Raw genomic sequence first — 13,306 nt, 5'->3', positions numbered from 1 at the left:
TGACTCCCTATTAACATATCCACCAACATGCTATCCTTTGTCAGTGCACCTATGTATTTTCTTCAAGGGGCTAATGATACATACTTATTCTACGCGTTTGCTGGTTAGCACACTGTCAATCTCCCCACTTGAATATATGTTTCATGGGGGCAGGAAACTGGCCTTTTGCCATCACATCACCAGCACCAAGCACAGAGTTAACCTTCAATAAACACAGAACGGGTGAACGAATGGAAATCCATTCCAGCTTCCTTAGGGAATGTCCTCCTTCTGTCAGAAGGTGCTTAGTGCTGACATGCCCTCCCCTTGGTGTCAAGAAGGAACACAGCTCCTCCACGCTCACCATTGAGCTCCCACGATTGCAGCTTAGCCACATCTCGATAACAGTGCCCCAGAGTCCAACCTCCCAAGACCAAGACTCTTCTCCATTCCTGAAATGCTGGGTACCAACCCCTTTGGAGCCACCCGCCCGTGTGGCTAAGAGGCCTGGCTTGAAATTAGACACACATAGCTTCAACCCCGAGCCCTGCCATTCACCTATTGAGAGACCTTGGGCATATGGCTTCATCTCTGTGAGCCCGAATTTTCTCATCAGGGTCCCTGTAAGGATTAAAGTAGACCACTTGTATAGAGCAGGGTTTCTTGACCTGGGCACTAGTGACATTTTAAGCTGGGTAATTCTTTGTTAGGGTTAGGAGCGGGCGTGCTGTCCTGTACATTGTGAGATGTATATCAGCATCCTTGGTCTCAACCCATTAGATGCCAGTAGCAATGCCCCTCAGCTCCACGGGAAAACCAAAAATGTCTCCTGACATTTTCAAATGTCCCCTGGGAGCAAAACCACTGCCAGTTGATAGCCACTAGTGTGTCTTTAACAGAATGCCTGATAAGCTTATTACACTATGTACCTCAGTTTCCTTACCTATAAGATAGGCATAATAATGGTGCCTAATTCATAGACTGGTGTGAGGAGTGAGACAATACCTATAAAGTGTCTAGCAGAATACCTTGTACGTGCTAGTGCTTTTAAAACTAAAAGCTACTATGTGAGGTGATGGCTGTGTTAGTTAACTTGACTGTGGTAACCATTTCACAACATTTATGTATATTAAATCATCACATTGTATACCTTTTAAAAAATCATATTGTACAACCTAAATATATACAATTTTTATTTGTCCATCAGAGCTCAGTAAAACTGGGGAAGTAAAAGAAATAAGGAGAGACAAATAAAACAAAAAGCTATTTTTATCATTAAAACTGTAATTTGTTGCAATTATTGCTATTTGTATTAGAGTCCTCCTTTAATCACTATTCTGAGTTCAGTCCAATCACCCACATAGTTTAGTTTTCCCAGAAAGCCTTATTGGTCACACTGCATCCCCCAGAACTAGAGCCCTTTTCCTAATCCCCAGCTACCCTGGAGCTCCCCAGATATCAAGGTACCCGCTCACCTTCTAAAGCCAGTATGGCTGGCTCTGTTGGGAGCCTCATGGCTATGCCCTACTCACCTATGGGGCATTTAGTTACCTCATCGTGGCCACCTAGAGCTGACAGCTTCAACTGAGTCAGAATATTAAAGATTGTTGGTTGAGCTTCCAGAATACCATGATTCTCCTGTCCATTTGAACTTTCTTCATTAGTAAGGCCTACATTGGGCTTCATACCCAGCTTTCGATTAGAGTATTTTAAAAGACATTGAAGTAAATGAGGTCAGTGAAGCATTTGAGGATGCTGAGCTCTCCTTTACATTTTCCTAGCGACCCAAAGAATGAGACATGGACTCCTAATAAAGCAAGAGACTGTGGTCAGCCATAAGAAAGAGTCACCAGGGAAATGTAGCTTTTAAAAGGAAAGGGAGGAAAATGGTGACTCCCCATCCTTGGACACCTCCAAGAAGAATTGGGCGTGTCAGATTCCCATGTGCTGAAGGAAAGGCTGGTACCACTGACCTTTGTAGGTCCTTCCCAATTCCGGGAAGCATCCCTCAAATTACCCTGCTTCCCCCCAGGTTCTGTGTGTGGGCAGGACCACACTTCTAGCTCTCCAGCCTGATCAGGCACCCAGCACATCTCCTATCTGGCCCCTGACTCAGCTGATCATGCTACAGAGTTGAACCCCACCCTCCCGACCCTGGTTAGCTGCTGCCATGACCATGGAGGGGATAGGAATGACATGCCTCTCCAATACAAAATTCTAGATTCATCCATTCTGCCAGGCAGCATCTCCTAAGTTCCTGTGCTGCGTCTGGTGTCTTGTAGTCATTAGGGTTTCCAGGATGAACCTTCTACTAATGGTGTCTTCAGAGATTTCATAACTTAGTAGATTTAGAGATTTCACTGTTCACATGCCAATTTATGTGACTACGAGTGTATAAATGTATTTTTATTTTAATCATTCCTGGTGGAAAGCTTTCTAAGATTCTTACAGATGTCACTATCTCACAGTCTACATTTTTCCTGGAACTCCAAGGCTGTGATTGCGAGCCCCAAGTGCTCTGTGGCCCTGTGATACAGAGCAGCTCTCCACAGTCCTGAGTGTGGTTTTTATTGGATTCTTATTGTTCCTTTCTCTTTCTCTATCCTCTGCCACTCATGAGCAGCAACATTCTGCCTGCTCTTAACAAACCAGGATATTCAGCAAGCACATGTAATGGGGCAGCCGCTTGATAGCAATTCTTCCTCGTCCTCTGACCCTCCAGATACACTCCTCCATCCGTGAACTCTGCATAGTGGGTACTATAGTTATGCCCATTCTATAGATGAAGAATTGAGTCTCAGATAGGTTAAGTGACTTGCCTGAAGTCACAGTAGCAGAGCCAGAACTCAAACTCAGACTGACTGATTTCCAAGATCGAATCCCTATCCACTCTGCTATACTACCGGGAGCTTGTCACCTTAGCTGGGATGATCAGAGAGCTGTGTGGCTCCATCCAAATCTAGATGGTTATGAGCTTTAAAATAACCATGACTGGATACCCCCCAGGTATTTCCTGAGCATGTAGTGTCATCAGGGATATGAAAGAGCATATCAGGTCCTTGACAGGCTCACAGTCTGCCTGGGAACATGGGCAGGAAGCAGCAAGAGGACATCACCAGACAGCCTGTAAGGAATGTGCTGGGAGGGTCCAGAATAAATGGCTCAGCAGACCAACCTCAACCCAAGGCTCCGCTTTCCACCAGAGGTGCGCTGTCAGCCCTGAATCAGGACACCTTAAAGAGCAGTGGGAGGGATGAGCTCACCAGCAGGGACAGGAGTCAGAGGCGCTGTGCTGTGTAGACAGGCTGTATGGCTCCAAAGACCCTTGCATCCATTCCCTAAATCTTGGTTGAGCATTTACGACATGCAAGGCACACTGTGCTATGCTGAATGAAACAGGCAAGGCCTTGGGAAGCTTGCATTCTCGCTGGGGAGGCAGCCAACAATTAAACAAACCAGAGAATTAGAGACAGTGAGAAGCAAATGGGAAAGGCGCTACTTCAGGTGGGAGGAAGAGGTGAGTGACAAACTTTCCAAAGATGTAGCATGTAAGTTAGGACATAAGAGGATGAGGAGGGGCCATACAAAGAGTGTTCCAAGGATATGGAAGAGTGCGTGAGAAGGCTCTGAGGCCCCTGGTGGCACATGTGGATGAAAGCTATCTTGCCCCCCAGCAGGCTTTGCAGGTGGAGCTGTCGAACAGAAAGAAACACTGACAAGAGGTCTCATGGGGAGTGATTAGGCAGCTGTCCCGTGAGCAGCTTTGCTGTTAAGACCTGAGAAGGGAAGATGGAAGGATGACCTGCTACAACTGGACGACTCTAAATAGTTGATGATAAATGCTGATATAATAACTGATAACGATGATGATAAAAATGATCAAGAGACCAGGCCATCAGGGGGCAATGCTGCCCCTGGCATTGTGTATGTGGCCTTTTTCAGCCTCAAATAAAGGACAAAGTAGAGAGCAGTGTACTTCATTCTTTCTGCTGCCTGTGACACACCTGAGAAGCCCAGGGACCAGTCTCACTGCCCAGAGCCAGCTGGTCCCTTGTGTATGAAGGCATTCCTGCTGCTGCCAAGTCCCTACTGGGATCCAGGCACCATGATGCTCACAGGCTTCCCTGTTGCTAGAGAAACATGCTGCCGTCGAGCCCTTGTGGCTGGTGGGTAACATATCTGGTTTCCCCCTTAACTGTGAACACCTTGAGGACAGAACCAGGTCTTAACCGTCCTTATGTTCCCGGCACCTCCCCTGCCGTCTGGTGCACAGTACATGCTCAGTAACTATCGGCTGGAGGGAGGGAGGGAAAGATGGAGGAATGGATGGATAGAGACTAGATCAATTGCTCACCTCCAGTCAGGGCTAGGTACTTCACAGCTGTTCAGTAAATAGCTGAATTATGTGCACGAGAAAATGGTAGATCTCAATAAAATATTCATTGTTGCTGGTGTTGGTTGATTAGACCTTGAACAACTGTTTCTGTAAGATACTGATTCTGTATATCCCAGAATGCCTCCTCTCACATTCACATCAAATAAAAGCACATTGTAGTATAGTGCAAAGGCAAAAAGTATAAGGACCACAGCTGGAGACCAGGTTCTGCCACTTACCAGGTTTGTTATTCTGGGCATATTTTCATAAGTCTCTGTTTCGTAGCAGGGAGAGTGGGGACAAGTGTGCCCACCCCAGAGAAGTATGGTAAGAATAAAATTGGATACTAGTTTTGAAAGTGCTTTGGGGGTTTTTGTTTATTTTTTGTTCTATCAAATAAATATGCATTTATTGAGTATCTGCTGCACATTCATCACTGAGTGAGTGCTGGAGAGAAAGATAAAAGACAGTGACTGCCCTGGGGGATCCCACAGCCCAGCAGTTAAGACAGACCCCGGAATGGGAATCCCTAATTTTATGTGTCAGTTCGGCTGGGCCATGGAGCCCAGGTCTTTGGTCAAACATTATTCTGGATGTTTCTGTGATGGTGTTTTTTGGATGAGATTAATACTTAAATCAGTGGACTTTGAGTAAAAGAAGATTGCTCTCCATAATGTGGGTGGGCCTCATCCATTCAGCTGAAGGCCTGAATAGAACAAAGACTGACCTCCCCCAGAGGCAAAGGAATTCTGCCAGCAGAGGCCTTTGGACTTGAACTGCAACTCTTCCCTAAGTCTTCAGCATTCCAGCTTACCCCATCAGATTTTGGACTTGACAAGACTCCATAATCATGTGACCCAATTCCTTAAAAAAACAAACAAACAAAAAATATATATATAGGGTATATATATATATACCCTAAGAAGAGTCCTTATGGACCTGGTGCATCCAGCGGCAATTGCTCCATCTGGAGGAGTGTAAGGAAAGGTCTTGGATATTGGAGCAGGGTCCTAGAGACTAATTTTCTGTTAAGAGATGAGAAAAGCTCTCCCAAGCGTCACTCAACAGGTTCCTGCCCACTCCCTCCATTTCCTTGGTAGCTGTACTGATTTTGATCTGATCCTCTCTCTATCCTTCTCTTTCCCGGGCCTTTCCAACCTGTCATCTAGTTTGAGTGCCCAGCTGTGTGACCTAGGCAAATCCTCTAACTTCTCTGAGCCTCAGTTTACTCCTTGCTAAACGCCTATTTCATGAGGTCTAGAAGGCACCTTGTACACTAAAGGACCCTATATTTCTTGATTATTATTAAAGTATCAAGTAGATTCATGCCCTAAGGAATATCAGTGAGTTTCTTCAGATTTCTGTCCAAGGAGGTAACGGGAAATGGGTTGACATTACAGCATGCAGTATTTGAGTTAGCTGTAAGACAAATATTTAACAAATTTGAACAATCAGATTGTGTTATAGAAGATTGTGGAATCTTATATTCTGGAGTTTCATTACAAACAGAGAAGCTGACTTTTTCTTCCCTCTTTGTTTCCTGGTGCGCGAGGAGAAGGGATTAAGAGCGCTGCTTAAAGGAGCTCCAGAGACGGGCGCGAGCCGCGGCTAAAAGCGCGGACCCCAGAGACGGGCATGAGACGCTAAGGCTGCTACTGCCGCCACCAAGAAGCCTGTGTGCGAGCACAGGTCACTATCCACACCCCCCTTCCGGGGAGCCTGTGCAGCCCGCTACTGCCAGGGTCCCGGGACCCAGGGACAACTTCCCCGGGAGAACGCACGGCGCGCCTCAGGCTGGTGCAACGTCACGCCGGCCTCTGCCGCCGCAGGCCCGCCCCGCATCCATACCCCTCCCTCCCCCCGGCCTGAGTGAGCCAGAGCCCCCGAATCACCTGCTCCTTTAACCCCGTCCTGTCTGAGCGAAGAACAGACGCCCTCCGGCGACCTACACGCAGAGGCGGGACCAAATCCAAAGCTGAGCCCCGGGAGCTGTGAGAACAAAGAAGAGAAAGGGAAACCTCTCCCTGCAGCCTCAGAAGCAGCGGATTAAAGCTCCACCATCAACTTGTTATACCCTGCATCTGTGGAATACAGGAATAGACAACGAATCATCCCAAATTGAGGAGGTGGACTTTGAGAGCAAGATTTATGATTTTTCCCCTTTTCCTCTTTTTCTGCATGTATGTGTATGCTTCTGTGTGAGATTTTGTCTGTATAGCTTTGCTTCCACCGTTTGTCCTAGGGTTCTATCCGTCCTTTTTTATCTTTTTAAAAATTTTTTTTTTCTTAACAATTATTTTTTATTTTAATTATTTTATTTTACCTTATTTTATTTTATTTTATCTTCTTTCTTTCTTTCTTTCCTTCCTTCCTTCCTTCCTCCCTCCCTCCCACCCTCCTATCTTTCTTTCTTTCATTATTTCTTTCTTTCTTTCTTTCTTGCTTCCTTCCTTCCTTCCTTCCTTCCTTCACTTCCTTCCTTCCTTCCTCCCTCCTTTCTTTCTTTCTTTTTTTTTTTTTTCTTTCTTTCTACTTTTTCTCCCTTTTATTCTGAGCCGTGTGGATGAAAGGCTCTTGGTGCTGCAGCCGGGAGTCAGTGCTGTGCCACTGAGGTGGGAGAGCCAACTTCAGGACACTGGTCCACAAGAGACCTCCCAACTCCACATAATATCAAATGGCAAAAATCTCCCAGAGATCTCCATCTCAACACCAGCACCCAGCTTCACTCACTGACCAGAAAGCTACAGTGCTGGACACCCTATGCCAAACAACTAGCAAGACAGGAACACAACCCCACCCTTTAGCAGAGAGGCCGCCTAAAATCATAATAAGTCCACAGACACCCCAAAACACACCACCAGACGTGGACCTGCCTACCAGAAAGACAAGAGCCAGCCTCATCCACCAGAACACAGGCACTAGACCCCTCCACCAGGAAGCCTACACAACCCACTGAACCAACTTTAGCCACTGGGGACAGACACCAAAAACAATGGGAACTATGAACCTACAGCCTGCGAAAAGGAGACCCCAAACAAAGTAAGATAAGCAAAATGAGAAGACAGAAAAACACACAGCAGATGAAGGAGCAAGATAAAAACCCACCAGACCTAACAAATGAAGAGGAAATAGGCAGTCTACCTGAAAAAGAATTCAGAATAATGACAGTAAACATGATCCAAAATCTTGGAAAGAGAATAGAGAAAATGCAAGAAACATTTAACAAGGACCTAGAAGAACTAAAGATGAAACAAGCAACAATGAACAACACAATAAATGAAATTAAAAATACTTTAGATGTGATCAATAGCAGAATAACTGAGGCAGAAGAACGGGTAAGTGACCTGGAAGATAAAATAGTGGAAATAACTACAGCAGAGCACAATAAAGAAAAAAGAATGAAAAGAACTGAGGACAGTCTCAGAGACCTCTGGGACAACATTAAACACACCAACATTCGAATTGTAGGGTTTCCAGAAGAAGAAGAGAAAAAGAAAGGGACTGAGAAAATATTTGAAGAGATTATACTTGAAAACTTCCCTAATATGGGAAAGGAAATAGTTAAGTCCAGGAAGCACAGAGAGTCCCATACAAGATAAATCCAAGGAGAAATACACCAAGACACGTATTAATCAAACTGTCAAAAATTAAATACAAAGAAAACATATTAAAAGCAGCAAGGGAAAAACAACAAATAACACACAAGGCAATCCCCATAAGGTTAACAGCTGACCTTTCAGCAGAGACTCTGCAAGCAAGAAGGGAGTGGCAGGACATATTTAAATTGATGAAGGAGAAAAACCTGCAACCAAGATTACTCTACCCAGCAAGGATCTCATTCAGATTTGATGGAGAAATTAAAACATTTACAGACAAGCAAAAGCTGAGACAGTTCAGTACCACCAAACCAGCTTTACAATAAATGCTAAAGGAACTTCTCTAGGCAAGAAACACAAGAGAAGGAAAAGACCTACAATAACGAACCCAAAACAATTAAGAAAATGGAAATAGGAACATACATATCGATAATTACCTTAAATGTAAATGGATTAAATGCTCCCACCAAAAGACACAGATTGGCTGAATGGATACAAAAACAAGACCCATATATATGCTGTCTACAAGAGACCCACTTCAGACCTACAGACACATACAGACTGAAAGTAAGGGGATGGAAAAGATATTCCATGCAAATGGAAACCAAAAGAAAGTTGGAGTAGCAATTCTCATATCAGACAAAATAGACTTTAAAATAAAGACTATAAGAAGAGATAAAGAAGGACACTACATAATGATCAAGGGATCGATCCAAGAAAAAGATATAACAACTGTAAATATTTATGCACTCAACATAGGAGCACCTCAACACATAAGGCAAATACTAACATCCATAAAAGGGGAAATCAACAGTAACACATTCATAGTAGGGGACTTTAACACCCCACTTTTACCAATGGACAGATCATCCAAAATGAAAATAAATAAGGAAACACAAGCTTTAAATGATACATTAAACAAGATGGACTTCATTGATATATTTTTTTTTAACATCTTTATTGGGGTATAATTGCTTTACAATGGTGTGTTAGTTTCTGCTTTATAACAAAGTGAATCAGTCATACATAAACATATGTTCCCATATGTCTTCCCTGTTCATTGATATTTATAGGACATTCCATCCAAAAACAACAGAATACACATTTTTCTCAAGTGCTCAAGGAACGTTCTCCAGGATAGATCATATCTTGGGTCACAAATCAAGCCTTGGTAAATTTAAGAAAATTGAAATCGTATCAAGTATCTTTTCTGACCACAATGCTATGAGACTGGATATCAATTACAGGAAAAGATCTGTAAAAAATACAAACACATGGAGACTAAACAATACACTACTTAATAACAAAGTGATCACTGAAGAAATCAAAGAGGAAATTAAAAAATACCTAGAAACAAATGACAATGGAGACACGATGACCCAAAATCTATGGGATGCAGCAAAAGCAGTTCTAAGAGGGAAGTTTATAGCAATACAATCCTACCTTAAGAAACAGGAAACATCTCGAATAAACAACCTAACCTTGCACCTAAAGCAATTAGAGAAAGAAGAACAAAAAATCCCCAAAGTTAGCAGAAGGAAAGAAATCATAAAAATTAGATCAGAAATAAATGAGAAAGAAATGAAGGAAATGATAGCAAAGATCAATAAAACTAAAATCTGATTCTCTGAGAAGATAAACAGAATTGATAAACCATTAGCCAGACTCATCAAGAAAAAAAGGGAGAAGACTCAGAACAATAGAATTAGAAATGAAAAAGGAGAAGTAACAACTGACACTGCAGAAATTCAAAAGATCATGAGCAATTACTACAAGCAATTCTATGCCAATAAAATGGACAACCTGGAAGAAATGGACAAATTCTTAGAAATGCACAACCTGCCAAGACTGAACCAGGAAGAAATAGAAAATATGAACAGACCAATCACAAGCACTGAAATTGAAACAGTGATTAAAAATCTTCCAACAAACAAAAGCCCAGGACCAGATGGCTTCACAGGCGAATTCTATCAAAATTTAGAGAAGAGCTAACACCTGTCCTTCTCAAACTCTTCCAAAATATAGCAGAGGGAGGAACAGTCCCAAACTCATTCTATGAGGCTACCATCAACCTGATACCAAAACCAGACAAGGATGTCACCAAGAAAAAAACTACAGGCCAATATCACTGATGAACATAGATGCAAAAATCCTCAACAAAATACCGGCAAACAGAATCCAACAGCCCATTAAAAGGATCATACACCATGATCAAGTGGGGTTTATTCCAGGAATGCAAGGATTCTTCAATATACACAAATCAATCAATGTGATACACTGTATTGACAAATTGAAGGAGAAAAACCATATGATCATCTCAATAGATGCAGAGAAAGCTTTTGACAAAATTCAACACCCATTTATGATAAAAACCCTGCAGAAAGTAGGCATAGAGGGAACCTACCTCAACATAATAAAGGCCATATATGACAAACCCACAGCCAACAACATCCTCAATGGTGAAAAACTGAAAGCATTTCCACTAAGATCAGGAATAAGACAAGGTTGCCCACTCTCACCACTCTTACTCAATATAGTTTTGGAAGTTTTAGCCACAGCAATCAGAGAAGAAAAGGAAATAAAAGGAATCCAAATCAGAAAAGAAGAAGTAAAGCTGTCACTGTTTGCAGATGACATGATACTATAAATAGAGAATGCTAAACATGCTACCAGAAAACTACTAGAGCTAATCAATGAATTTGGTAAAGTAGCAGGATACAAAATTACTGCACAGAAATCTCTGGCCTTTCTATACATTAATGATGAAAAATTTGAAAGTGAAATCAAGAAAACACTCCCATTTACCATTGCAACAAACAGACTAAAATATCTAGGAATAAACCTACCTAAGGAGACAAAAGACCTGTATGCAGAAAATTATAAGACACTGATGAAAGAAATTAAAGATGATACAAATAGATGGAGAGATATTCCATGTTCTTTGATTGGAAGAATCAATATTGTGAAAATGACTCTACTATCCAAAGCAATATACAGATTCAATGCAATCCCTAATAAACTACTACTGGCATTTTTCACAGAACTAGAACAAAAAATTTCACAATTTGTATGGAAACACAAAAGACCCCGAATAGCCAAAGCAATCTTGAGAACAAAAAACGGAGCTGGAGGAATCAGGCTCCCTGACTTCAGACTATACGACAAAGCTACAGTAATCAAGACAGTATGCTACTGGCAGAAAAACAGAAAGATAGATCAATGGAACAGGATAGAAAGCCCAGAGATAAACCCACACACATATGGTCACCTTATCTTTGATAAAGGAGGCAGGAATGTACAGTGTAGAAAGGACAGCCTCTTCAATAAGTGGTGCTGGGAAAACTGGACAGGTACGTGTAAAAGTATGAGATTAGATCACCATACACAAAAATAAGCTCAAAATGGATTAAAGACCTAAATGTAAGGCCAGAAACTATCAAACTGTTAGAGGAAAACATAGGCAGAACACCTATGACATAAATCACAGCAAGATCCTTTTTGACCCACCTCCTAGAGAAATGGAAATAAAAACAAAAATAAACAAATGGGACCTAATGAAACTTCAAAGCTTTTGCACAGCAAAGGAAACCATAAACAAGGTAAAAAGACAACCCTCAGAATGGGAGAAAATATTTGCAAATGAAGCAACTGACAAAGGATTAATCTCCAAAATTTACAAGCAGCTCATGCAATTCAATAACAAAAAAACAAACAACCCAATCCAAAAATGGGCAGAAGACCTAAATAGACATTTCTCCAAAGAAGATATACAGACTTCCAACAAACACATGAAAGAATGCTCAACATCATTAATCATTAGGGAAATGCAAATCAAAACTGCAATGAGATATCATCTCACACCAGTCAGAATGGCCATCATCAAAAAATCTAGAAACAATAAATGCTGGAGAGGGTGTGGAGAAAAGGGAACACTCCTGCACTGCTGGCGGGAATGTGAATTGGTACAGCCACTATGGAGAATAGTATGGAGGTTCCTTAAAAAACTACAAATCGAACTACCATATGACCCAGCAATCCCACTACTGGGCATATACCCTGAGAAAACCAAAATTCAAAAAGAGTCTTGTACCAAAATTTTCCTTGCAGCTCTATTTACAATAGTCCGGAGATGGAAACAACCTAAGTGTCCATCATCTGATGAATGGATAAAGAAGATGTGGCACATATATACAATGGAATATTACTCAGCCATAAAAAGAAATGAAATTGAGCTAGTTGTAATGAGGTGGATGGACCTGGAGTCTGTCATACAGAGTGAAGTAAGTCAGAAAGAGAGAGACAGGTACCGTATGCTAACATACACATATGGAATTTAAGAAAAAATAAATGTCATGAAGAACCTAGTGGTAAGACAAGAATAAAGACACAGGCCTACTAGAGAATGGACTTGAGGATATGGGGAGGGGTAAGGGTAAGCTGTGATGGGCGAGAGAGAGTGGCATGGACATATATACACTGCCAAGCGTAAGATAGCTAGCTAGTGGGAGGCAGCCGCATAGCACAGGGAGATCAGCTCGGTGCTTTGTGACCACAAAGGAGGGATGGGATAGGGAGGATGGGAGGGAGGGAGATGCAGGAGGGAGGAGATATGGGAACATATGTATACGTATAGCTGATTCACTTTGTTATATAGCAGAAACTAACACACCATTGTAAAGCAATTATACTCCAATAAAGATGTAAAAAAAAAGAAAAAAAAACAGAGAAGTTCCTGGGACATCAGCATGCAAAGGGCAAGAATGTAGAAAAAAATGGCATCTTGAGTCACTCCAAGGGCATAGTTGGATACAAAACCTAGATGTCTGGACCTAAAATTGGCATCAGAGGGAGGACAGGTGGGCTGGCTATTCTCTGGGATGGGAAAAGCATTGACCATGGAAGGATGTGAGTCCTCTGATCCACTCTCCTCACTAGACAGAAAAGCAGGAGGTAAAGGTGATGCATCTGCCTGGCCACAGGCCAGAGTCATCCTCAGACACCAGGGATGACCCTGCAGAAAGCCCTGTGTGGTCAGTAAATCTATAGAACCTGCCCACTAACTGAGGACCCATCACTAGCCTGATGCAGGCTGGGCCATTCAGGGGATAAACTTCTGCACGTGGGGCTGTCTACTTACCTGATGGACCCAGATTCTTTTTCAATAAACAGTTTTATTGTTCAAAGATGAAGGAGAATGCCCCGCGGACAGAAGAAACCAAATCCGTGCAGAATTCAAATGGCTGCTGCATCCACTTCGAAGATTCAAAATATACCAGCATATACCGTTTCCCTCTTATGAGGAGCAAGCTACTAACTAGACTGCTCAAGGGGTGTTCCTTAAGTCTCAGGCTAAACT

The sequence above is a fragment of the Aethalodelphis obliquidens genome, unplaced genomic scaffold, assembly GCF_003676395.1.
Source record: "Aethalodelphis obliquidens isolate GAN/ISIS:26980383/991018 unplaced genomic scaffold, ASM367639v1 scaffold75, whole genome shotgun sequence".
NCBI classification, from domain to species: Eukaryota; Metazoa; Chordata; class Mammalia; order Artiodactyla; family Delphinidae; genus Aethalodelphis; species Aethalodelphis obliquidens.
This window is presented reverse-complemented; position numbering follows the sequence as displayed.